Below are 25,696 nucleotides of genomic sequence, written 5' to 3' on the forward strand. Positions count from 1 at the left end.
AACCCTGCTTAATCATCCTATGTTTTTCAGACGTGGTTTATATCTCAATTTTGTATTTGTTTTTTAATAAGCTTTGATTAGGGATTCTGTTTAATTTGAAGAAACTGTGTCGAAGATGCAGAAAACGTTCAAGCCCTGCTTAATCATCCTATGTTTTTCAGACGTGATTTGTATCTTTATTTTGTATTTGTTTTTAATAAGTTTTGATTAGGGTTTCTATTTAATTTTATATGTGCGATCTGCTTATTCTTCTGTGTTTCATTGGAGTTTTCATTAGGATTTGGATCTGGGTGGAATTGAATAAAGGTTACTACCATTTATAACTGAAGAAGAATGGCAAGAACATTTGCGTCCGTGATTGAATTTTTGTTGAGATTATGAGGATGGATTTTGATCGGTTGAAATTTTCCAACCAATTATATTGAGTTGTGCTCCAATCACAAATACATATTCGGTGTTTGTCAAAAGGCCTGAGTGAGTAGTCCTGCACATCATAAAGTTCAGCTTACCGATTGATTGCTTCAAGTTTTCATGGATGTTGATGAGTTTTAGAGCAAGACTTATGGTGGAATCCAAATTATTCTAAGTGTGGAAAAATCATGGAATGTCAAGTTTAGTGGCTTCCAAGTTGGGGTCTTCCACAGAAAATCCAAGCAAGGTTCCACGGTTTCGTGGAAGGGTTCGTGGAGTCCATCTGAACACCTAAGAATAGCGTTAAACGTAATTAAGAATGCCGCTAAAAAAACGCAATTAAGAATTGCGTTTTTTTTTATCCGTAGATTTAAAATGAGTTGTTGAAATCTAACGGCTGAAAAAAAACTCCATTCTTAATTGCGTTTTTTTAGCTCCATTCTTAATTGCGTTTTTTTAGCTCCATTAAAAATAGCGTTTCTACTATTTCACCATTACACTTACGCTTCCATCCACAGTTCCAAGTGCTGAGGTGGCGTGGAAGATGGAAGATGGATGGATTTCACCATAAGACTTGCTCTTACAAAAAGTTAGGGAAGGAGATATGACAAGGGCATTGAGATATGGCTAGAGTTCTGACTGGGAACTACGTGGGAAGCTAAGACAAGGAACAACACACGGGTGCTGTAAGAGGTTTATCACAGAAGGCAAGTAAGAAGTTTTATCACGGGATAGAACAGAAATTCGTTTACTGAAACGACCACTTACGAAATTTTTTAAATCATCATTTGTTGACCCTTACCAACTTTACTGAGTTGTGTATATATTTCACATATTACCTCTTACAGTATTCATCCTTGATAAAACTGTGAAGAGCTTTTTTAGTTGCTTGATTTTGGTTTTTATATGAAACCTAACTTTTATCTTTTCAGAGTTGCATGGTTCATACAAACCGCATTTGTTTCCTTGGGGTTTAGGGACTTCTCTTTGCAATATGCAACTAGAAGTATTTAATGGTGGTTAAGTGTGATGGTGTTGCTTGACGTATGACGTAGGGTCTTCTTCGGTAACACAGTACATGAGTGTTGCAGATGACATCTTAATACCGTTCAGAGCATGAGCCTTGGCTAACTGTGCAAGAGTGTCACCTTGGGCTTAAATCTTCATCAATGGCTTGCACCATTTACATGTATGTTTGTGATGTCTAAACATAATTATTGGCTACATTTGCTATCAGTAAGGCCAGTGGTATGTGGTTTGGAACTTAGGCCAGGTGTTGGACTTGATTTAATCCCATTCCAGTTTCTAGGGGCATGCCATGTAGTTTTAGTAGACAAGTGCATTGTGTACGTGTAGTTAATGGGTGAATCTAATGTTATTAATTGGTAAATTGCTTGGAGTTCTTTCGTCTTTTGATATGCTTGGAACCCCTTTTCATGTCCGATAATGCTGAACATGTATCTTCAGTTACTTTGAATGATTGATATTTTAGTGATGATAAAAAATAACCCATCTTAACTGCGGATTTGGGTCAAGTGTTGAAGAATTTCGGATTAACTGTTGGTGTGGTGTGGCGGGGCTAAAGGTTTACTGCACGTGACACCAAATCAAAAATACATCACAACGGAGGCGAGGCGAAGCGAAGACGAGGCACACCAAATCAAAAATGCATCGGGACGGGGCGAGGCGATGACGAGACACACCAGATTAAGAATATGGTAACAAAAGGAGTGGTGATGGATGGTTTTTGGGGCCGCCCGGTGCATAGCACGGGCAGAAAAACTAATATGTCAGGAAAGTTGGTAGTGTACATTTTGTTGAACAACTCTAAGAGAGAATCTTTCCAATATGTTAGGGAAAAGACGAAACGGATTGATCATCGTTGTGGGATTAAGTTTACGAAAAGGTATAAATTAAGTTTACGAGCCCAACCCAGCATGGGATTTAGCTCGACATGTAGGGTTGAGTAAAAAGTTTGGAACCACGGATTTTATCCGTATCTGTCCGTAAAAGTTATGAGTGAAACCCGATCCGCAAGTTTTATAGGCCGGTCACAGATGGACTTTGAAATCTCCGGATTCACACGCATCATACGGAACATTGTGTTTTTATTATGTCGTGGGTAGATGCACTGTCCATGATTACCATAGTGTGTATATGTGATAAGGTGCTGGTAGGTTGAAAGACTCTTGTGGTTTTGAATTAGCTCTTCATTTGGTATGTTTTGTGATTAGGTACAAGATTGGTGCGTAGATTCGTTCAGAGCATCTCCAACAGTGGGTGCTAAAAATCTTATGTGGAATTTTTATTTAGCTCCTTATTTATGGGGTCATATATATATATATATATATATATATACGTGGCAAAAATAACAACCCTTTGCTAATGGACTATCTCCAACAGTGTGGGGTCTTATTTTGAGGATTATTTTTTTTTGATAATGATAAAATTGATTCCATTTTTCTTATTGGTTAAGAGAAAATTATTTAAAAGTAAAAATTTAAAAATATGGTTAAAAATGATGACAAGGAGGTCATTCCCAAGATCTAAATAAGACTTTCTTCAAGACTCTCGTATTTATTATGACATTCTTTCTATTTAATAAGACCCAGTTGGAGATGAATTTTATGTAAATGAGAGTCTAAAATTCTATGTGTCATAAATAAAATAAAACCTGAATAGAGATGCTCTCTGAGACCTTCGAGCATTTCCGGAGATTAAGGATACAAATGATGAGTTGACTTCACTCAAATGATTAAGATGATTAAAGTGAGACATAATAATGTGGTGCCAACGATGGCTTTGGGTGTTCATCAACTGAAGAAAGATTTGAGCCCAGAGTGCTCACTAAGGTGGAGCACTTAGTGTTACTGAACCTGTCCCTCGATGTTAAACAAGTCCGTACTCAAACGTGTACAATCACCGATAACGACGACCAACATTCTAGTGGAGTGAACAGAACTTGAGTGCTCAATAAAAGCAGTATTAGTTGCTCCTCCTTACTCTTCCGGTAGCTTGCACAAAGTTTTTTGGGTGTGGTCTTCTTCAAAGATTTGATTATACATTTCTTCCCGACATGATATTACGTACGTTTACATTTTTTTTTAACTAAATTCACGGTTAATCCGCATCTGGCCCGTATCACCCGTTGATCCGTGGATGGAAAATTCGATGATGATTCGACCAGACATTGTTGGATTTTCCAAATCCGTAACTTTGACGGATTGGACACGGGTGACCCCTAATCCGCATCAGCCAGTCCGTTGCACATTTCTATCGACATGGCACAGCATGGTAGTTTCATGGGCTATGCTGGACTAGAATAATTGGTACAATGACACAGCGCAACACGTGGCACGGAAAAACATGTGGCTCCCCCACTAGATGCGATCAATTCCATGCTACATATTTTACCACAGTTAAGGCAGTCAAGCAACGAACTGAGTTGCCAACTACAATTAAGTTAGTCGTAATTTTTCTTTTTCTTTCATCTAAAATGCGCTCATTAGATGGCTGGCTTGTAATTGTTAGGTGAATCCTCAGGTAAAACTAGTGTAACAGCAATTTAGTATCCGGTTAAAAAAATTTATTCTTAAACCAAGGGCTATAAAGATGCAGTCAGATGAATGATAAATATCTTCATTTTAGATATTTTGGAAGTTTTAAATATTTTCTCCGTTTCTAAAAAATAGGCAGGTTTCCATTTTTGAATATGTCAAAAAAATAGGCTTGTTTCCGTACGTGGAAAGTCGAATGTTATGATTTTACTACTATACTCATAGAGAGACCACTTTTATCTTCATTTTTTCTCATAATATAAAAAGGGGCCCACTTCTCTTTCCTCTTTCTTTAATAAGAGATGAGTGGGGACCAAACGATAGATTAGAAAAAGACACGAAAAAGTAGCTCAAATGATTAGTTTTCTTAATTTTTATGAAAATCAAACAAGTCTATTTTTTAAAAATGCAGGGAGTAGTAGATTTAATAATTGGGCTTGTAGTCATGATAAAAGAGATGCACACGATATAGCGGCCTCTTTAGCAAAATTTTCTGTAATTTTAAGTTAGAATGTAAAGTGGATGGAATATATCAAACCAAATGCCAATTTTCGATTGAGCACAAATTGCATTCTAATAAGAACAATGTAGGCTTAATTTTTGAATCTAAATGAAATTTTCGTTCCTTACTATTTATTTATTTTCAAGTCCAGTAAGAGATTAGGTGAAGGGGTGATTTTTGGACCACCGGAGGAACAAATGCAACACACTAAGTGGCTGATCATGAGATCCAATAGCTAGCATATTAGATATTCTAGTATTTGAATATAAGAGTAGCCAACTTTCAGTGGCTAGTCCTCTATCACATAGATATATTGTAGTATTTGGATAGAATCATTTTTTTGGGACCATTTTTTTTGGGGAGACCATGGTCTTATTAGTCCAACCTTCCTATACTTATAAGGGGTGTCTTAAAATTAGTAATTAAATACACATTTACCCTTTACTTTAATTTAAATTAAAACTAACTTAATAACTATATAAATCTAATCATATACATCTAATCTAAATGAATTTATTAACCATAACCAAAATCAAAATCAAAAACAAAAACATAAGGGAAAATGAAATTTTTTAATTTTGAAAAAAAAAATATTCTCTTCTTCTTTTCTCTTTCCTTGACGTTCCTCGTTCGATTGAAAAACCCATCAATCTTTTTAATTCGTTTTTTTATTGGCAAATTGAGTAGAAATCATCAAAATATTTTTTAAATGGAAGTTAAAGTGGCATTTTCGGTTAGGAATAGTTTTAGAAAAACTAGTTTTGTAATTGAACATTCTGAAACCAAGAACACGAAGAACACTTCGGTTATCACGAATTTAATTTTTCGTAACCGAACTCCGAGTTCGGTTGGTTCGCAAAAAATAGTTTTAACCAAACTCCTCATTGAATACCAATATTTTGTGTTCGGTTGGTCTCCAATAAATTCTAAAACTAGTTACTAACCGAACTCTACCCATAATACAAAAAAAAAAAAAACAATGTAACTGAACTGTGTTATTTTTCCCACTATGTTGAGTTATGATTTAACCGAACTTTGCCTACTCTGTTCGGTTGGTTCGCAAAAATTTCTAAAACTATCTAGTAACCGAACTCTACCCATATTAGAAAAAGAAAAAAAATCCAATGTAACCGAACTGTGTTATTTTGCCTACTATGATGAGTTTCAATTTAACCGAACTTGTCCCACTATGTTCGGTTTGTTTGCAAAAAATCTTGACAAACCGAACTCTTCACTGGTTGCATACATGTGAAGTTCGGTTAGATATCCGGTTGGGTTAAAGTTTGCGAACCAACCGAACATTACTCTATAACCCCTATAAACAAAGTTCGGTAACATGTCTATTTACCGAACGACTAAAAACCTTCATTAAAGAGCGAGTTCGGTATCCTGCATGTTTGGAAAAAGTAACCGAATTACACTTTCAGATGAGTTTGGTAACCTGTTCTTCACATAAGGTAACCGAACAAGCCCAAATCTACTCTAAAAGTTTACAGTTTTTTGAAAATTTGGAGCAATTCAACCAATATTATCTAAGTTTGAAGCATACCTGGGTAACCAAATACCATTCCTCCGGTTGTGGTTGGTAAAATCCATCATTTTTCATGTTTTCCTTCTTCATCTTCTCTAACTTTACTCTCTCAATAATTCCACTTCTTTAAAAAAAAAACATCTGATTTTCTAATCTCACTAATTATCTTTAACTTAATCATCTCACTAATCATTACACTAACTATTATTAACACTAACTAATCATTACCCAAAATTAATCAGGAGGGTAATTTAGATATTAATATAAATATCTAGATAATGAGTGACCTAGATTTACTTCTAATGTCTTACCCAAAATAAAACCATGATCCCCGAGAAACCGTTCTTTGGATTTTTAGCATATTAGAATTGGGTTCTTGGTTAACTTGCTCAGAAAATGAAGTGTCCACACGGGTGTCTGATAATAAATAAAGGCCACAAAGTTAAGTCCATTAAGCAAAAGTCCAAGCCCTATCACATAGACTACCCTAGTTCCTCATCAGGATGATATAACCGTCTTACACTCTCTAGACTGTAGTCTCTCTCCCAAAGCCGAAGCTAGACCTTCCGGCACAAAAAACTCCATTAATGGCGACATCAAAAATCAAAACCTTAGAAGATTTCATCAAAGTTCATGCTATTCTCTTAGCAGCATCAGGCATTCCTTCATCTCTATACCCTCAGCTCTATCAAAAACTTTCGACAGAGAATTTCGATGGTGGGAATTTCTTTGGAATTGAATCATGTGAAGAATTCGATAATAAACAAAGAAAACTTATTTTTACATCTGATTACATGGAGAAGGAGTCTCAAATCTTTCTTATTGATCATGCTTGGACTTTTCGCCTTTCAGATGCTCGAAAACAAGTGAGTAATTGAATCAGAATTACTGGATTATGATTTCATTTTTGTTGATTTGATGTGAAAGTTTGTTGTTTTTGAGCTTAATTGGGAAAAATTACTGATTATTTTGTTAGATTTCGAAGGTTTAGGGTTTATTTGACTTAGAATTGACTGATTTGAACCTGTTGGACTATATTTGTTAACTTGGAAGCTGGTAATTCAATCAGATTTTTCAAATTACTTCAATTTGGTTAAACTTAAGCACTCAAGTTAACTGTGTTTAATCCCCGTGTGGTGATCTGTTGGTATAAGAATGACAAAATAGATTCATTGTCGCAATTCAATCGAATTGTCCCTTTTGAGTTACATTGCAACTTAGCTTTTGGTTATAATGGGATCAGATAACAAGTAATTGTGTCCTTTTCAGGCAGCTCCAACGTTGGGCTGCAGTGTTAGATCTTAGAGATGTTGGGTACATGGGGTTTTAAGTAGAAGCTTCTTCTTCGTTGTTTTATTTATCCTTTCTTTTTTGGTTTGGTTGCCCCCTGTTAAATAAGCTGAACACGTCTCCTTATGTTGGTAAATGCAGTTGCTGGAGATCCCCGGTTTAGCTCAAAGAATGGCTTCATTGATGTGTGTAGATCTTGATGTAGCCTTAGATTTGGAGGAGGTAAACACCGAGTCTGAAAATGGGCATAGTAACATTACTAGAAGAGATGTGGAAGAAATAATAGAGAGGGAGATCCGTGAAGCGCGAGATAAAGGTTCTGATGATGTGAGGTGGTTAGAGCTTGACGAGCTAGACATAGACGATGCTACACTTTGCTCTCTGGATTTATCCAATAAATTTCCGGTTCGTTCTGTCTTAATATTTACTTTTTTGTCACCTACGAATCCTGCATTGTTGTTTCGTACTGATGAGAGCTGTCATTTGATGCCTTTCATCCTCAAATCTAACACATACCCTTCTTTACCTGATACAAGTTAAAGCTGAAATATTATACTCAGATATAATCATATGGGTCACCAGAACAAAGGGGTGCTTTTAGTCCTTAACGGCTGATCCCTTTATTCCTTTTAGAGTGGATGATGTAATATTTTTGAGTATAGAGGGCAAACAGCTTCTATACATGTGTATAATAACGTTATCTTGGAGTGATAGCAGATGCTTTTGGAATTCATGCATTTTGTTTGTTTCCTTCTAAGCATTAGTTTGGTTTAAAGAAGAGAATAATACATAGTGATGCATTTTTTAATCAATATTTACAATCTCCACAGTGGTAGTTATCTTATCCTTTTTCTTGCAGAATCTGGTTGCACTTAGCTTGTATGGCAACAAGCTTCAGAATCCAGAAACAGTGGTACGTGAGATCACTAAATTCAAGCACTTAAGAGCCCTTTGGTTGAATGAGAACCCAGTGCTGCAAAGGTAGTAAGTATTTCAGAATCTGTGTCCAATCAATAATGTGCAATGCATTTTTATGTTTTTGAGTTTATTTTTCTTATTTGCGTTACGCTTCTTAGTGATTTTGTCTGTAGCTTTTTAATTATCGAATAAATGTGAATTTCACTAGCTTATCAGAATAAACCTCCTCTATCAATGAATGCAAGTAATACAAATATCAACTAATAATTGCGGACTCTTACCTTTATAAAGTTATGCTTACCTGGTCTTAACAAGTTGTAGGTATTATCGCCTCAATATTCTTACTGAGAAACATCATATCTCTTTCCATTGACTAAGTGTTGCGAACTTTATTGTTGACTTCTTAACAGCAGATGTTATGTCTATCTCTTCTTTTCCGTTTTCGTTTAGTAACCTTATGTTAATTAAGAGACTTAACTATTTCCTTTGGATTGTTTGTAGTGATGGTCAAATGGAGGATACAATTGTGAAGGAAGTTCACGGTTTGGAAATATACAATTCACATTTAACTAATAAGTTTAGCCGGTGGGCCTTGGGGTTCTGTGGAGGAATATATGACAAGGATAATGCTGGCTGTTTTGATGACACAGTACATCCATTGGAGAGCGTGACTTCTCTTGATTTATCTAATAGATATATCCGGAATCTGTTGATTGAGGTGAGATTATTTTCTTTTCATGTTCTCTTATTTTCTTAAGTTTTGGGACTTCGTTCTTCTATCTATGTGCGCTCTCTCTTTCACATTAACTAGTCTAGTGTAGTATTTGCTTGTTGGATACCTGTAGATTCTGTCCTTGTTAGCTGATGTTGTATGACTTTTTTTAAATTTTTAGTCATTTCTCTGACATGTGCCAAAGATTTTCATCTTCAATTGGTTCTTATGTAAAAAACTAATAATGGATCATGCTGGTGTTATAAGTTTACTAATTTATTCCTATTGTATTTCCTTCTTTGTGGCTTATCTTTAAGGACAGTCACTTTCGCCTACAGAACTTCCCTGTCTTTCACATTTAAATTTGCATGGAAATCCTTTGGACCAGAACTGTGTTACCAACTTGTTGAAGTTCTTGAAGCAATTTACCAATCTACGAACTTTGGAGGTAAATTGCCTCTACATATATTCATATTTATTCTAAATTAATTGTGGTGATTCACATCAATCCTTAATTTTACATTCAGGTGGATATTCCTGGTCCTCTAGGGAGAAGTGCAATAGAAATTCTTGAATTCCTTCCAAATCTTTTAGAGTTCAATGGCGTCAGTGCATCAATAATTTTAGAAACAGGAAAGCATGTGATTGATTCAGCACTCCAGCCACGCCTGCCCGAATGGACTAGAGATGATTCCCTGGTTGACCGTGTTGTCAATGCAATGTGGTTGTATTTGATGACATATAGACTTGCTGACGAGGAAAAAATTGATGAAACCTCTGTGTGGTATGTGCGCCTGTTTCATTTTCTTTCTGATTTTGTTTTATTATACTCAAAGCTCTATTTATGCGCTAGACTTTTGCTGGTTGTGTTGGTGATAGAAATTTCTGCAAAATTCAAGAATGGTTTTTTCAGCTTATCATTAGATAAGCTTTTTTTTTGTTCTTTTCTTTTGGATGTGAAACCATTTTGTAGCTGCTTCGTGTATTTTGAGTTGTCTGTCTGTTCATGCTAGTTAACTACAACAATAGGTTTCAGTATTTTGGTCTATATGCCAAGAGACTGACCTAAACATCAATTTTGACTTTAATTTTAGGTTTGTGATGGACGAGCTAGGTTCAGCTTTGCGCCATGGTGATAAGCCTAACTTCAGGGTGTCTCCATTTCTCTATATGCCAGAAGGGGGTTTTGGCATCAGCAATAAGGTGCTTTTGAAATTCTTTTTGTATTTGTATTTCAGCTTCATGATTTGTTGTATCTCACAATCATATGTATTATATAATCTATATGCCGCTGCTCTGCGAGGATCTTCTGATCCCATTGCCTGCTATTCTCCTACTATAGTATTATTTAATTTATATGCCGCTGCTCTGTGAGGATCATCTGATCCCATTGCCTGCTATTCTCCTACTATAGTATTATATAATTTATATGCCTCTGCTCTGTGAGAATATTCTCCTACTATACCATGAACAGTGAGTGCATCATACTTACAATGGCCATGATATGCTATGCTACATCATATGTTAAAGGCATATGCCAGAAAAGAGATCCTAGCAATTTTTGTTTGGGTTTGCTGTCCCTGGTGCTTGATTTGAAATATGCGTACAGAGTTCTGGAAGCTAATAACCTATGTTTAGCAGATTTTTCCTCCGATATATTTAGGTGTAGCTATTACCCAAAATGTGTTTAACGCGGATGGAATGTTTCAGCTTTACCATTTTATGGCCAATCCACAATGTTCGTAAGGGAGATGAGTGTACTCGTGATTTCTTATTTGGTATTGGAGAAGATAAGCAACGGTCTGCAAGGCTTGCAGCTTGGTTTCATACCCCACTGAATTTTTTCATCCAGGTATTCCTATTTATACTGTTGCGGAGCATAACTGATTTTTTTTGGCTGTTCATTTTCTTATCGTTTATGCATTCTGTTAGGAGTATGAGATGTACAAGCAACAACTTGCCTCAAGGAGTTCCATTCCTGCCTCTGCCTGTGTGGAAACCTCTCTTCCTGCAAGCCTTACTCGAAATGACGGGGCTGCACTTCGTGTTTACACTGATGTACCTCATGTAGATGATTTTTTGACACGGCCCGAATTTGTACTTAGTAAGTGATTTTGAAATTCAATGCTGTTGTGTCTTTCTTTTGTTAATAGAAGATACTTCCTTTATACGTTCGATACATCTGTCTTTACCGCAACCTAAATAAATCTCTCTACTGTAGACCAACCTAGTTGTGAGTTTTCTGATTCATAAGTCACAGAATTTTCATCTAACAAATTTCTTTCACTTTGTTTCGTTTTCTTTTTTTGTTTGCAGCAACTGATCCAGGAGATGCTGATGTTATCTGGACATCTATGCAAGTAGATGAAGAAACGAGAAAAGCTACTGGAATTACAGATCGCCAATACATAAACCAATTTCCATTCGAAGCTTGTCTTGTCATGAAACACTATCTGGCAGATACTGTTCAGAAGGTAACTCATTGCACCTTTAAATGACAACTAGCTCAGTTCACTAGTAGCAGATGTTTTCTTCGGGAGCTCTTGTGACAAGGCTCAAGTGGGCCTAGTCGAAGCTCTATAAAACAGGCTTTTCCTTGCTATAAATTAGGTGAAGACATAAGCGTAGAATGCTTACTGGGATCTGTTTTTTCTTTAGTTTGTTGGCTTTATTGGTGTGCTTCAATTATTACTTTTTTTGTCCCTTTCAAACAGGCCTTTGGATCGCCCGAGTGGTTACAACCCACCTATAATTTAGAAACGCATCTAGCACAACTTATTGGTGACTATACCGTACGCAAGAGAGATGGTCATGACAATCTGTGGATTTTGAAGCCATGGAATATGGCCAGAACAATTGATACAACTGTTACTAGCAATATATCTGCTATCATAAGACTTATGGAGACAGGTCCAAAGATATGTCAGAAATATATAGAGCGTCCTGCCTTATTCAGTGGAAGGAAGTTTGACCTACGATACATAATCTTAGTTCGTCAAATTCAGCCTTTGGAATTATTCCTTTCTGATGTTTTCTGGGTAAGTATATCCTTCCCATAATATTACAAAGTCATGCTTTAGCAATCGTACAAATTGTTTGCTAATATGAATTTCGATATATTGGTTCAGTCCTAAATATAGACATTCTTATTGATTTTTAACAGGTAAGACTGGCAAATAACCAATATTCAGTGGATGAAAGAACCCTTTTTGAGTATGAGACACATTTCACTGTTATGGTAAGTTTTGCGTGCTGAGCTATTTTCAACTCAGTATTATTATAAACTGGTGCTGGACCAAAAAGGTTGAAGTTTGAGGGTGGCTTGACAGTTGATATATCTGTCTGTTTTTCTTTCTATATTCATTTTATTTACTTCTTTTTGTTGTACATGCTATGTTATTTTACTTCAATTGTTTTGTAAATTTCAGAACTACATTGGGAAACTAAACCACATGAATACACCTGATTTCGTGAAGGAGTTCGAGAAGGAACATAATGGTACCAAGAGCCCCCTATCTATAATTTGTACTTACTGATATATCATTTCCTGTTTAAGATATGTAAGCTTGCGTTCATTTCTACTATACTTTATTACAGTCAACTGGTTGGATATCCATCGGAACATTAAAAAAATGATCAGAGCTGTATTTGAATCCGCTGCAAAGGTGCATCCTGAAATGCATAGCCCAATGTCCAGGGCTATGTATGGTGTAGATGTAATGCTTGACTCATCTTTCAAACCTAAGTTATTGGAGGTACATATGAAAACAACTTAGTCGTCAACTATATTTTTTTTACTGCTCCAATATTTTGAAACTTTGAAAATCATTGTGAACCCATATTTACCGACTACTTAAGTTTGTATGTGTCTGACATTTTCTCTGATATTAGATTAACGAATTTTAATTTCCACGAAAAATGCAGGTTACTTACTGTCCTGACTGCAAGAGGGCCTGTACGTACGATACTGAAGCAATTGTTGGAAACAAGGAGATTATCAGGGGTAAAGATTTCTTCAATTTTGTTTTCGGTTGTCTCTTTCTAGGGGAAACCACTCATGTAACCCCATTGTAACCTCAATGTGATTTTCCGATGGTGAAAATGACACTTCTTATTTTATTTTATCAAAATTGTTCTTCTAATGTGGAAAATTTATACTGTACACTGATGCATATTTGCTTTGTTTTTTTTTCTTCTTCCAAACTTATTCTGAAATGAATAATCAAAAATATCAATTCCGTTATGTTGGATGTGTAATGAAATACTATCCATTTCCCCCTTGCTGAATTATGCACATATTCAAACAGTCTACTTACCTTGTTTGTTTGGATCTGAGTCATCTGACTTGGACCCAGAGGATCTGAGTCATCTGACTTGTACCGAGATAAATCGTTATTCATTTTATGGGCACACATCTGACTGATTTCAAAAGTTTTCTACGACCATACTATTGAATAAAACGTAGCAAGTCAAGATTAGGTGTCATGAATCAGAATCATGATAATTGTCCATGCAGGGAAGTACAAGCCTATTTGATCCATATAACACCAATATACATTCCAATTCCAAGTCCAAGCAAAGTTGCTACTTGCTAGGCTTAGTGATTCATGCATGCATAACCTAGCTGTAGACATGCCATATGAATCATATGCAGAAGAAAACTAGCTTCATCCTATAGTATGATGTAAGATGCTATTAGTCTTATAAACACTAAAATTAGGACCACCAACAGTACAAATATTATTCAATTCATTACAACAACCAGATGCAAACAAGTTTCATTCAATACAGATAATCATGAAGTCATTACAACAACCAACTAATTTCAGTAGTGTTAGGTTAGAATCATCAGGTACTGCAAGTATGTAACTCAAATCAGTTTGTACTAAAATAAAGAAAAACAACCCAGTTACATCCAATTTAAATCCACCAATTCAAAAAATCAATCATACAATTCTGAAAATAAAAATCAAACATAGTTAGGGTATGGAAATTTACGAGTTCTAGGAGAAATTTTTATAAAATAAATCGATTGAAACCCTAAAAATCTTTTATGTCGTGGTTGTTATTGGTTGTTGCAGTCGGTGGAGAAACCAATTTCAATTTCAATAATGATGATGATTTTACTGTTGATGGTGCAAATGGAAAGATGAGGATACTGAATTTGTGATGTTACTATTGATGGTGAAAGATGATAATACTGACAGTGGACAAAGATGATGATATCGTTGAAGATGGAGAAACCAATTTCAACAATGGAGAAAGATGATCGTGGTGGAGAAAGAGAACGGTGGAGGAGAAAGGTAAGATTTCTTTTGGAATGGTGGAGAGAAAAGAATATCGATGTTTTCTAGGTATTGAGAGGATATCTTAAAGGGTAGTCATCTCAGTTTCACATTAAAATATTTTTCGTCCATTTGACTCATGTCAAAAATTTACTCGTCCATCTGAATCAGGAAGTGTACTTTCTGGGGTTATGACCCATTTTCTCATATTTATATCCCATTATATATAGGCAAACAATAACTGGAAATGCAAGTTTTAATCTTGAGAGCTAATTTGCAGGTGCGGAACCATCTCAATTTGTCAGTACTAGACTCTTCACCTGATTTCAATCAGGGGATCATCGAATTTAGTGTTAAATGTATCCTCAATGTAAGATTTTGAATCACCAAAATCTTACAAACATGGATGTGCTTAGATCGATCTATTTTTTATTTTTTCTATATTGGTTGTGTTTTACACATATAATTCTTATTATTGTTTCGTACCTACACTGCTATAAAATAAACATTGTGTTTGCATAGAGTATTCTTATAAGCATCAACCAAGAATCAGGACATAGTATCATCAGAAATATGGTTTTCTACATCATGGACGCCACCAGTCTGATCAATGCCTTCTCAGCTGGTTTCATAATGTTTTTCTTTTGCAAGCAAGTAGTCACTTAATCCTCCCTTTACTGTGAAGTTGTCGGATTTGTAATCACAATGATGACCAATACTGTGTGAGGGCCGTTCGCCTCATGCATTAGGTTCCTAGGCATGCCTAGGGCGTCTACTGCGACCAGAAAATAAAATAAAATAGAGGTAATGGCCCAAGAAAACTCACTTGTAAAGTTGTGAAATTGTCTCAAATATCAAAACATCTATCTAGTGCTTAATGTACGTCCAATGGTCTTAGGTGGTCTCTTGTTATATTTTGAGTTTTGTTTATGAATCTTGTTGATGCAACAGAAATCACATCAGCATTGAGCATCAGTAATATGATATGTTTTCGACTAGAGCTGTCACTGAAACTTTATTATTCTTGTTTTGAGTTTGGTATATCTTAAAACGTCTCCGATTATCTAAAACCAGTGAGTTATGAAGGTCAATGGTGGCCTTTGACGGAAGACATGATGCTACCACAAATATATTATGGGGTAGGAAGGTGTCGACCCGCTAATCAATAATTCAGGATAAAAAAAGACATCAATGGGAATTAATAAAATTACGCCTTAGTCCAGCTGTCTGATCAAAAAAAAAAAAAAATATATATATATATATATATATAATAAATTACACCTTAGTTTCCATTTTTCTCACACTGCTAAACTACACCGAGTAGCTATGGTTGAGAGGGATTTTACGGTAGGTTTGATTTGGTAGAACATAATCAAACCTTCAACTAGGGTAGACTATTACAACATGTTTTTTACCCATAAATATAATAATATATATGATGCCAACGAATTTCGAACGCAGGTCAATATATATGTTTCCGACCAAGTTCGAAATCAAGTTTCCACACAATTTTTCCAGAGTTAGACTGCAAGTTTTCCGACCAAGATTGTGCAAATGATAATATTGTTTCTGGAAACACCCAAGCACAGTGTTTGTCAGGCGTAATAGCTGTCCAAATCTTATGTGCAACCTTGCAGTGAAGGATAATATGGTCTTGAGATTCTGTGATATCATCACACAGTACACATGAGTTATAAATGTCAATACCTTTGTGTTGTAGCATATCCAATGAGTTTAGTTTCCCATGCACAACACACAGACCCGAAAGTTAACTTTTGGAGGTACACTCGGCTTCCGGACAAACTGATGAGGAAAGTCATCCACACCCTCGTTAGCAATTAGAGAACCATATAAAAACTTGACAGAAAACAAACCTGTAGCATGCAATACCCATCTTCTAGTGTCAGGTAAATCATCCCTTTCAGTTGGATTTTAACCAATTATACATAATAGTTAAGTCAATTGTGTAGCCTCGCGACATTATTTAAAGTTTTTTTTTAAATCAAATCCCCACGATCCATCATCTGTAATGTGGTCTGCAATACTTGCAAACTATACTCTATCCAGCTTACAAATGAGGTTATAATTATTTGCTAAAGAAGTATTACCTACCCACTTATCATTCCATAAAGAGATATGTTCACCTGAATGAATAGTTAAAGTTGAGTTATCCGTGATAAGATCACAGACTGCAGTTACAGTTTTCCAGCAAGATATACCATGAGGCGTATTAACATATCCAGGTACAATTACTAAGCTGGATACAATTACTTAGCCAGATAACTAGACTTATATTGTGCCTGAGATTATTTTTATAACTTTCAACGCATGAATTATCATTTACGAGGATCTTTCATTTCAAGAATCTGTTGTTATTATCTATTTAAATAATTATCATTGACATGTCCTCATTTTGGAACATATTCTAGTACTTAAATTATTTCGGCTATAAAATAATTTCCAAGTATGGTAGTGTTTGAAGTGTGTGAGTAGAAAGTTTCCGGTTCCGAACAAAATTAAGATCTACTATGTCAAAAAGTGTAAATGATCCTATATGTGCGTAATATAATTCTTACTCTCAGTAACACATATATAGGTGGAGAATAGACAATTCTCTTAGATTAAGAAAACTACTTGGTATTTATAATTTTGTATGTTTTTTCGTGTCTTGCCCTTTGTCTTATTCTCAAAACAATTACCTATGTACCATAAATAAGGGTATGTGTGGGAAAATTTATCTTGGATATGTATTTACAAGTGGTGGTACTGCAATTTCTTAGAGATCGTGTAAGCATATCTTTCCAGATATGTACCTATAACAACCACTCCGAGATTATCACCCTCCACGAAGCTAGCGTAAAATGTGTATGGCTAAGATCATTAATCACTAATCTTTCATGTGATTTACCTTGTTAGAGTACTGCTCGGTCGAACTCACAAGCGTTGTTATCTCAAGCTTGTTTGTTAATGTTAATGATCAAAACTATAAGTCTTGATCTCTAGTCTACTTATAGATGTCTCGGACTAGGATAGATTATGTAGTTGAGCTTTAGACTTCACGGCGTTCATCATTGAAGACGAAGAACTACTAAAGAGAGTTTGTGGAACTTCATCAACAAAAAGGTAAGTGGAGACTGAAACTCATCTATAACTTGGAAAGTCTATTTCTACTCTATCTCCTATATTGGGACATGAGTCATAGTACTATATAGTTTTCTACTATGCACATTTGATATTTCGAGCTGAGTTTAACTCGCTTACATATTTCTCGAAATATGTGTTGGTAAGCTTTCGCTTCAACCAAGTTCATCTTATATTCTTGACGAAAGTCAAAAGATGATCATGTGAAAATTACCAAGTAACATCTTACATGGTTTATGTGATACAATCATTTGGTGTAGGTTTGGAATGTTTCGTTATGATTGTTTCAATAACTTGAAAATTGCTTTGATGCTAAAAGTATGTGAAAACGGCTATTGTCATCCTCTAAGAAAGTTTCAACGATTAAAATAAGAGTGTCGAACACTTAACCATGATTGGATAGTGACATATTGTGCATTCTTGCATATGTGTAATCCATGTCTGGGAACCATAGTATGCATACCCGTATGCGTACCTGTTGGTTTGAGAAATACGAGAACCTAAGTAAGCGTACCCCGTATGCGTATTGGCGTGAGGTTCGTGTCCGAGAATTTATGCTGGGATTTGAAGTATGCGCACCCGTTTGTGTACTGGCGAAACCCAATCTCAGTCCGGGTATTTTAAGTATGCGTACACGTATGCATACTTGAAGGTTAAAGTTCTAAATCGGTTGTAACATGAACAAATACATTTAAATAATAAGGAATGCATTCTTTGCAAACCGTGGATATAATGTTAATGAATTGATTCAAGTGAATCAAACCGATTTTGCTTCAATTGTGTTCTTGTATACTTCTATGAGGATATAACAATTGAACAACTCTTTAACTAGTTTCATTTGAGTCATTTGAACTAATTATGGTTAAGATGAATAAGCTTGATATGAGTGTATTTATATGACTAACTTCGGAAAACTATTGTTGAACCAACTTGGTGTACACGTTTAGGTACGGTTACTTAAACTAAATGAGGGTACATTTCATTTGTGTATTACAATCTAAGTTCGATCTAACGGTTGAAAGATATTAGCTTGGATTTAATCAGGTTTTCATATAATGGTAATTATTGAACGCTTTGTTACCAAGGTAACTAAGATTGCAAACCCTAATTTGAAAACTATATAAAGGAGAACTCTAGCAACTGGGAAACCTAATCTCCACACCTCCTGTGCGATACTAGTTGAATAAGCTAGAGTCGATTCTCCTTTAACCTTAGGTTTTTCACGAAACCCTGTAGGTTAAAGACTTGAAGACTTCATTGGGATTGTGAATCCAGACCCAACTATTTTCTCTGTAGTTGCATGTTCTGATCTTTCTCTGTTCTATCATGATTGAGTACTATGTTCTCTAAGATTTTCTCAAGAGTGATCTCCAATAGGAAAGATAAAAAGTAGTCATAAACATCTTCGTCTCATCGTTTGTGATTCCACAATATCTTGTTTCGTTTCCATACGATTAAGATTATTGTGAGGTAATTGATAATACTAGGCTGTTTTTCGGGAATATAAGTTCGGTTTATCAATTGGTTCCTGTGCACCTTGATTTATCAAAAACGGAACATAACTCATAGGTATTTATGTGGGAGACATATTTATCTATTCCAATAGACTTTTCTGTGTGAGACAAATTTGTTTATCAAGTCTCCTACTTTGGGTCGTAGAACCTCTTAGTTGTGAGTGAGATCATCTAAGGAAATCATGTTCCTAGTATACTGCTGGGATCCAAGACGTAAGGAGCACAACTGTACCTTGAATCAGTGTAAGATTGATTAGGGTTCAATTACAGTCCAGTACGAAGATCATTGGTAGTAGGCTAGTGTCTGTAGCGGCTTAATACAGTGTGGTGTTCAAATATGGACTAAGTCCCGGGGTTTTTCTGCATTTGCGGTTTCCTCGTTAACAAAACTTCTGGTGTCTGTGTTATTTCTTTTCCGCATTATATTTTGTTATATAATTGAAATATCACAGGTTGTGCGTTGAATCGATCAATTGGGTAATCCAACCTTTGGTTGTTGATTGAAATTTATTGATCCTTGAACATTGGTCTTTGGTACCTTCAAGTTATATTTCTTATATTCAATCGGGTTCGTAAATACCTATTTGTTTGATTGCGGATTGAATTGAGAAATAAAGATTTCGCTCCTTGATATAGTTTCCTATAGATTGAGTCTGACCGTCTAGTTGATTCTCTTGAAAGTATATTGGAGTAAGTCTTCTCAGATTGTCAAACGAATTGTTGGGAGTGGTTGTTAGACACCCGCTTTTTCAGTTGGTATCAGAGCATCCAAACACGTTAAAGACCACATAAGTCTGTATCTGTAGAATCTGAATATGGACAAAAGTGTTATCTCCATAAACGTACCACCAGTCTTCGATGGCTCAAACTACTCATGGTGGAAAATTGTTATGCGTTCTTTTCTTCAAGCTCGTGATTTTCAAACATGGGTACGTGTTGTGAATGGCTATGATCCTCCGGTCAATACAGAAGGTGATGTATCTATACCTAGGGATATTGGTAGATATAGTCCAGAAGAAATCCTTACTGCGAAGAAAAATTCTGACGGCTTAAATGTTATCATATATGCCATTACCCCAGATCTTCAGAACCATGTTACTACATGCACTAATTCTAAAGAAGCCTGTGATATCTTAGGAACTGTATTCTAAGGGAATACCACTGAAAAGGAATCTAGGCTTCAAAACCTATGTTCCGATTGGGAAAACCTTCGTAAGGCATATGAAGATTCATTTGATGAGTTTAATCACAAAGTGTCTAAAATTGTTAATGTATCTTTTGCGTTGGGTAAGACTATTCCTGAGAAGGACATTGTAATGAAAATTCTCAGATCACTACCATCTAGATATGATTCTAAGAAGCATGCCATCGTTGAAGGAAATAAACTTGCAACTCTTTCCAGAAATACTCTAATTGGGAAGTTAAAGATATTTGATCATGAGCATACATCCAAATCCGGAAAGGATGTTTCTTTCAAAGCACAGAAAAACACTAAATTACTTGACAAAAGTAAAAGTGTTTGCATCTCCGAAGATGATATTTCTGAGACTGATTCATCAGATGAAGATCTTGACAAGTCACTCTCTTTGGTCAGAAGACAGTTTAGAGATTTTCTTTTGAAGGGAAGTAAACAGTGTTCCAGAAATAAACCTAAGTCATCAGTCAAACCTCATAATCGTGTTCCTCCTAAAAATAAGGATGCTGGAGAAACTGATGACGAGGATATGCCTCAGTGCTTTAAGTTTAAAGGGTTTGGTCATTTTGCAAATGAATGTCCGAATCGTTGGGACAAAGGTCTCGCTGCAATTCTTGATGAAATGTATGATCACTGGGAACAAAGGTCTCGCTGCAACTCTTGATGAAATGTATAATCACTACGATTCCAATGAGGACGAAAAATCAAGTGTTGCACTTCTTTTTGAAAATATTAATTTTGATGATTGTAGAAATACATATATCAATCCTGATATTCTTTCAGAAGAAACCTCAACCGGTCTGGATGAAGAAATTGACTTTTTTGTTGGAAACTCTCTGCCTGATTTTTCAGGTTCCACCTTGTTGACATATTCTTATTGTTCACTCAAAGGTCATGAACTTTCAAAGTTCTTCAAGTACAAACACAAAATAAGATACATCAACAAACTTCAACGAAGAGCAAATCGATTAGAAAATAAGATCAAACTTGTTCAAAGATCATCTGAGGTATGTAAATTCATCTCATCTTCGAAGAAGTTAGTTTCCAAATAAGAGAATAGACCATTAGAGATAAGAGTATGGTCTAAAGTGTCTCAGAAACAGGGTTCTATGAATTCCTATCGAAAAGGTTATGGTGGACAGATTATTGTTCACCCCAACACAACTTGAGTGTGTTGATTGGTGCATCTTTTCTAAGTCTTGATTTCTGGTCTACTTATTGATGTCTCGGACTAGGATAGATTGTGTAGTTGAGCTTTAGACTTCACGGCGTTCATCATTGAAGACGAAGAAATACTAAGGAGAGTTTATAGAACTTCATCAACAAAAATGTATGTGGAGACTGAAACTCATCTATCACTTAGAAAGTCAATTTCTACTATATCTCCTATATTGAGACATAAGTCGTAGTGTTATATAGTTTTCTACTATGCACATTTGATATTTTAAGTTGAGTTTAACTCACTTACATATTTCTCGAAATATGTGTTGGTAAGCTTTCGCTTCAACCTAGTTCATCTTATATTCTTGACGAAAGTCAAAAGATGATCATGTGAAAATTTCCGAGTAACATCTTACATGGTTTGTGTGAACAATCATTTGATGTAGGCTTTGAATGTTTCGTTATGATTATTTCAATTACTTGAAAAATGGCTTTGATGCTAATAGTGTGTGAAAACGTCTATTGTCATCCTCTAAGAAAGTTTCAATGATTGAAATAAGAGTTTAGAAAACTTAACCATGATTGGATTGTGACATATTGTGCATTATTTCATATGTGTAATCCATGTCCGGGAACCATAGTACGCATACCCGTATGCGTACCTGTTAGTTTGAGAAATCGGAGAACCTGAGTATGTGTACCCGTATGCGTACTGGCGTGAGGTTCGTGTCCGAGATTTTCTGCTGGGATTTGAAGTATGCGCACCCGTTTGCGTACTGGCGAAACCCAATCTCAATCCGGGTATTTCAAGTATGCGTACCCGTATGCATACTTGAAGGTTAAAGTTCTAAAATCGGTTGTAACAAGAACAAATACATTTAAATAATAATGAATGCATTATCTGCAAACCGTGGCTATAATGTTCATGGATTGATTCAAGTGAATCAAACTGATTTTTTGTTCTTGTATATTTCTATGAGAATATAACAATTGAACAAATCTTTAGTTAGTTTCATTTGAGTCATTTGAACTAGTTACGGTTAAGATGAATAAGGTTGATATGTGAGTATTCATATGACTAACTTCGGTTAACTATTGTTGAGACAACTTAGTGTACATGTTTAGGTACGGTTACTCAAACCTAAATGAGGGTACATTTCATTTGTGTATGACAAGCTAAGTTCGATCTAACGGTTGAAAGATATTAGCTTGGGTTTAATCAGGTTTCCATCTAATGGTGATTATTGAATGCTTTGTTAGCAAGGTAACTAAGATTGCAGACCCTGATTTAAAAATTATATAAAGGAGAACTCTAGCAACTGGGAAACCTAATCCCTACACCTCGTGTGTGATACTAGTTGCATAAGCTAGAGTCGATTCTCCTTTAACCTTAGGTTTTTCATGAAACCCTCTAGGTTAATGACTTGATGACTTTATTTTGATTGTGAAGACCCAACTATTTTCTCTGTAGTTACGCATTCCGATCTTTCTATGTTCTCTCGTGATTGAGTACTATCTTCTCTAAGATTTGCTCGAGAGTGATCTCCGATAGACAAGATAAAAAGTAGTCACAAAAATCTTCGTCTCATCGTTTGTGATTCAACAATATCTTGTTTCGTTTACATACGATTAAGATTATTGTGAGGTGATTGATAATACTAGGTTGTTCTTAGGGAATATAAGTGTAGCGCCTCCTAAGCTAGCAGCTGACTAATCCAAGAGATTAATTATAAACTGAGGCACTAAGAATCTAAAACATCTATTTAAAACACTAAGAAAAAAAAGTTATGAACAAAAATTAACCCGAATCTAAATCCTCTCTGAAATAAATAGAAGAACTCCTCTCAAGTGATACATATTTAATAATGAGTTGGTTTACAAATAGAATATAAACACAAAAATAAACATAGCGGAAGCCAGCCAACTAACGCAACCAACTCCTCGAAGCGTTCATCGCCACATGTACATCTTGAATCTGTCTCTGAAACTGAAAGTGGGAATGAGTGAGCACATCATCCCGAAGGGCGCCCAGTAGAAATAACAAATAAATTTCGAGTATTCACTAGAATGATATAAAGACAATGCAGGTTTTGCTAAAAACAATAAAACGCGGAAAAACAGATAAAGCATATTAAAATAATAAGTTGTACTGAAATATAAAGTTCTACCAACCATTAAATCGACGCGCATTCACAACATAAATAATAGTTGAGCGGCATCTTCCTACGGAGTAGCAAGGCATGACTGTTGCGTATTCTTCAATGATCATTAAAGCACCCATGAGGTTTCCTTCCTCAAGTTATAAACGATATGAACTTTACCAGTACCTTATTATACGCGCACTCTATATAGCAAGTATTCAAAGTGATCTAATGGTAACAACATTATATGCGATTGAAGTGCTTACACAGTGGAGAACACGTAATCCTCCCACGCGTAAATCCAACCATCATATATAAGATTCTCAACATCATTCTCTCTAAACAGCAAAACATAATATAATAGCTTTTGAAAGTAATTTAAAAGAAACAGTAAACATTCACTTACGAGACATGCGTTGCCCGTACAGAAATGGGGAAAATAATATTCAGTGACACGAGTACACACCTAGATAGTTTATTAGTTGGCATCAATTTTCACTCCTTTAGCGCATAAATATAGATATAACTTTTGGGCAACCACATCTCACACCAATCAAAAGGAAACCTTCTCCCTTTCATGCTAACAATAAGTAAGGATTGTAACCTCTCTCTAGTCAATGGAAAGAATCACATTTTGAAAATAAGTAAATACTCCCAAAATACAGATATCAGTTGGTTCACACAAGGCTCATAACATAATCTCATACAAGTCTCTAGTTATAGGCTAAGTGACATAACTAATGGTTCTAGTTTTATTAATGGTTCTACCACTTAGTAATAAGTAGTTTTGAGATACAATAATACCTACTTATCCAAATAGAGTCAAATTGGGTATCATTGGAAAGCCCTCGAAAACCCCTACAACTTTGCATGAGGAACCGAAAGCTAAATCGGCCCATAATTAAGTGGTCCAAAAACACAAAACAAGACATCTGGCCCTAAACCCAAGCTAATGTGCCTAACCCGCACGGCCCACTAACCCATGGGTAAACCTTTGGATCGAACCCTTACCGACCCGATAACCCGCTTCCTGACCCGAGTGGTCTGACTCACTAACTCACCGAGTTCACTCAGTCAAAATCACAAACAGTTGGTAGGCATTTCTAAGCATTTTCACTACTTGTACACAGCACAAGGAGTCAAATTTCGGGAACTTTAGATAATTCAATTTTGATCCAAAAAGGTAAGTTAATGGATCATTGGAAAGGTGACATATTCCCTTATAAAGTTTTAGTTTCTCTCTGGAGCTAAATCCATGTCTAACATACGTAGAAACGTCCATTAATGTTCCTACTCACCGCAGTTGCAAGATTTTCCAGATTTTCAGTCACAACGAGCAAACTTTGAAAAATGATAAGTAATTCCCTATAAATCCAAACTGAGAAAACCAAAGTTCTATAGGAAGGAAAGAAACTCATTTACAATTAACATTTAAAATCAAAGACTAAATCATAATCTAAGGTACCTATAATTGTGTCTACGTATTGGCCAGGGAACAAACTACCATGCACATAAAATCATGGAGAACTTATATGATTCTTGTCTAAATAAGTATCTGCAAACTACCCAATACTCTTATCATGATATACCATCTATACAAAACAAATTTGACGAATTAAAACCTAATGAAGAGGTTATCTTAATTGGTTCATCAATCATCAACATCAAGAATAAATACCCATCGTCAAAAACAAACATAGGTTTCTTCTCCTTCTTCCTCTATCTTATACTCTCTCTGATTCTCTCTAATCATCTCACTCTATTTACATAAGTTCTTTTTCCAAACTCTAATCAATCTCTCTCACAACTATCATCATCATCACTATCATTTTTTTCTTTTTAACCCTCTCATAAACATTTCTCACAAAACTTCCTTCTTTATTTATCTAGCTTTCCTATTTCTAATTTCCTCCTACAAACCTTACAACACCACAACCACCTTAACTCATGACTCATACACAACTTAAACACACCACAACAGCTCCTTCTTGGCAAAACAAAAGAAAATAAAGAACTTCTTTTACGTAATCTACGTATTGAATTTGAACTAATCCTTAAGGCTTGTACTATATAATATCAAGATAATTTCTAAGGGGCAACTCTTTACTATGCAGAGGTCCAACCAAGGAAAGGTCCAGTCTCAACGGTCACAGTCAATGGTCCCGGTCAACGGTGAACAATTAACGGTCAAAGATCTAAGTCAACGGCTTTTCCGATTGTAACTTCCAGGCGCGATATCTACCTCATTCGACGTCCGATTGATGCGTTCAAGTAGTCCATTTCGCGTAACTTTTCGAGATCTACCTAATGGTACTAATTTTATTTCAAAATTATTATT

General features: G+C 35.5%; 1 pseudogene; it reads left to right on the top strand.

The window, feature by feature from the left end:
• Nucleotides 1-6,542: 6,542 nt before the first annotated feature.
• On the top strand, nucleotides 6,543-13,163 carry LOC113326114 (annotated as a pseudogene).
• The last annotated feature ends 12,533 nt before the right edge of the window (nucleotides 13,164-25,696 follow it).

Source organism: Papaver somniferum, unplaced genomic scaffold (genome assembly GCF_003573695.1).
Source record: "Papaver somniferum cultivar HN1 unplaced genomic scaffold, ASM357369v1 unplaced-scaffold_10, whole genome shotgun sequence".
Taxonomy (NCBI): Eukaryota; Viridiplantae; Streptophyta; class Magnoliopsida; order Ranunculales; family Papaveraceae; genus Papaver; species Papaver somniferum.